This window comes from Octodon degus, unplaced genomic scaffold (genome assembly GCF_000260255.1).
Source record: "Octodon degus isolate 3935 unplaced genomic scaffold, OctDeg1.0 scaffold00175, whole genome shotgun sequence".
NCBI classification, from domain to species: domain Eukaryota; kingdom Metazoa; phylum Chordata; class Mammalia; order Rodentia; family Octodontidae; genus Octodon; species Octodon degus.
The window spans coordinates 2,038,389-2,041,715 of record NW_004524751.1 but is presented as its reverse complement, the minus strand read 5'-3'; the positions used below and the strand labels follow the sequence as shown (position 1 = coordinate 2,041,715).

At 38.3% G+C, this 3,327-nt stretch overlaps 1 pseudogene; it reads left to right on the top strand.

Annotated features, from left to right (window-relative positions):
* The first annotated feature begins 456 nt into the window (after nucleotides 1-456).
* On the top strand, nucleotides 457-2,469 carry LOC111813242 (annotated as a pseudogene).
* Nucleotides 2,470-3,327: the final 858 nt, after the last annotated feature.

The following is a 3,327-nucleotide window of genomic DNA, read 5'->3' as shown; positions in this document are numbered from 1 at the left end:
CTGAGCTATCTCACCAGCCCAGGATTTTCTTTTACTTTCTTGATTAAATTTGTTCCGTAGAAGTTTATTTACAGTTGTTACAAATGTTATTTCTTTCATGATTTTCTTGACAATCTCATTTTTAATTTACAAAAATGATACTAATGTTTGTATGATAATTTGCATCTTAAAACTCTGCTGGGTTCATTTCCAAGTTCTAATATTATTCTTATATATAATAATAAAATATTATTCCTATATAGAATAATGCTTTAACATTAATATAATGTATATTATTGTAATAGTATAATAATTAACTAGCATTGCCCTTATTCTTATTCTAATATTTTTCTCACATATTCATATACATATGAAACAATGGTATAGATTTGCTTTTTATTCCATGTGTTATATGAGAATAAAGAAAATTACATTTGCATGAGGTAATGTTTTTTATTTCTTAAAATAATCAGAAGCATGATCAGCAGTTTAGAAATTTTTCCCAGACATTGGACTTTTGGCCACTATTATGTATATGAGAGGTGATTACTACACACACACATAAAAAAAAGAAATAAAAACAGCTTCTCCCTTGTAGTATGGGATACTATGATGGGGCATATAGGCATGCTTAAAATTCTAATTGAAGGGTAAAAGAGACTACATAGAATATACTAGTAGATGTAAGGAGCTTTGAAGGCAGTCAAGAAAGTAGTAAATTTAAGTATTACCTTAGTAGTAGAGGTAGCTTCCATGAGCTCTGCATGAACATTAATTGTCTCCATTCATATAATGGGAAGAATAAACTATTATTGCATAACTCATCTAGTATAATATGTTCCCAGAATGTCACAAAGTGCTAAGCTACATTAGAGGAAAAATAAGTTTAAAAAAACTACATAAAGACTTAGTGGAAAAGCCATTGATTTTTTGTAAGAAAGCTTAATGCAGAGGTTATGTTAGACCTTGGCCTTGAAAGTTCATAGAAGTATGAAATCAACAGAGGAGGAAAGGAGGAAAAAGGGCATGTAAGCAATGTTGGACATGCATTTGTGAGGCTCAGGAGCCACTGAGGCCCTCAGCGACTTGCAGATGGCACAGAAAGGTGGCGTGTACCATGAAATGTGTGCGAAATCAAGCCATGAAATATCTATTAGCTCACATCAAAGCTTTACTTTCTATTACAAATAAAATGTACTTTCTGTTTTAATGGAAATTCTATGCTTTAAAAATGTTATTTCAGGAGAATAGAAAGATTGGAGCAGAGGAGATTGGATGCCAAGTACACCAGATCTCAGTGTGCTGTAATTGGTTGGTTGGGAAACAGAACTGCAATGCCTGGGGTAAGTCCGTGCAAATAAAACTCAAAAGGTGCTCAGTTAGCCTTTGGAAAGTAAACGTAAGTACAAAATATTTCCTATGTACATGTAGAGAGTTCAGCCACTTGTTCCCGATGCTTTTGAAATATCCAGATGGAGGCATCCTATTTGTACTTTGTGATAAGTGAAAACTGGACCCGCAGACTGCTAAGCTGTTAGGAGAGAACTGAGAATTAAAAAATAAAGCACTACCTGTGCAATACACATCACCTCCCAGAATAGATAAAGCAAACAAAACTAAGACTGTACTGTTCCTCACAAGATACCTAAATTGAATTTTTTAGCTCTCCAGTTCATTCAGGGCCATATACTTTAACATGATCACGGACACTGCTCTAAACTTTACACAAATTCATTTATTCTGATTCAGTGAATAAAAAATAAAAAAAAATAAAAATAAAAAATAAAAAAAATAAAAATTAAAAAAAAAACAAAAACACTGCACAATACCCAGGTTACAAATGGTGGCAACAGAGAAGAGAAAAATGAAGGCTACTGTGCTAAAAGCTGGAGGGTAGGACCTGCACCTGCCTCATCTCTACTGGGAAGACCGAGGAGTCTCCACAGGGACCGCAATCATGGCTGTGCAGTTTGACAGGGGCGTGGTTCTAGGGGCGGACACCAGAACAACCACTGGGTCCTACATCCCGAGTCCAGTGACTGACAAGCTGACTCCTATTCATGACTGAATTTTCTGCTGCCACTCAGTTTCAGATACTGATACCCAGGCAGAAGCAGATGCTGTCACTTATCAGCTTGGTTTCCACAGCATTGAGTTGATACCGGGAAGAGCTGATGGCAGGAATCATCGTCACAGGCTGGGAAAGAGGGCAGGTCTACTCAGTACCCACGGGAAGTATGATGGTAGCCATTGGAGGTTCTGGGAGCTCATATATCTTTGGCTATATCTATTTGGCATGACCTCCTTGGCGTGAACAAAGAGGAGTGTCTACAGTTCACTGCCAGTGCTCTTGCTTTGGCCGTGGAGCGGGGTGGTTCCAGTGGAGGGGTGATCCGCCTCGCAGCCATTGAAGAATCAGGGCTTGAATGACAGGTACTTTTGGGAGACCAGATACCCAAACTCACTATTGTCGCTTTACCACCCCTCTGATCCTGAGATTCTAGGCTGCAATGAGAGATACCAATACTTTATAATGATTCAAAATTTAATAAAATTTGCCAAAGAGAAAAGCAATGGTGATAACAGAATGTTTAGTAACAACTTCTATAACAATCAGAGCAGGAACCTAAAGCACTACTGCAGCAATGGGTCCAGAGCAAGCAGGGTCTGGCCAACAGTGCCAGCGCCCTTGACTTTGTTTACATATTTCTAACTCAGGAACAGAGAAACTGTCCACCATGTTTCCCAAGCCAGTTACAGAAAATGTTCCACTTCTAGTTCCTTGTTTCAAATTTTCTTCTGTCAAAAAATTCAATCAGAAGATAGCTTAAGCCTTCCCATTTTCTTTTTTTATTTATTTATTTTTTCATTTTTTCTATATCTGAACACATGTTTTGATTACTCTGCTTACCTCATAGACATGAAGGATGGTGACTGACTCTTGCTAGGACAAGCTCTGAGTGGTCAGTTCCTCACTGTGGGGAGATCCTGGTGGAGCATTTAAAGTGAATGCTAAGAGGAAGGGACTTTCTTGACAATAGTCTGGGAATCCTGGAATTCATGAGTTAAAGTTACAGCAGATCTGAAGGACAACTGTGAGGAGAAATACAAACAGGTTATTTTCAGAAATGTTTGCTTTGGCCTGTGTGTTCCCATGGCCTTCAATAAGCTTGCCTGGATTAGCTGGACATATGTCATGTAACAAACCATCGTACTCCTGCCCACTCCCTTGGCCTGCTGGGACCTGCACTGGGGATGCAGTCCTGGGAGAGGGGAACAGAAGATTAAGAAAAAAACTATAGACATATACTGAAAGGAAAGATGTGACCTGACCTTCTGATGGAGAGG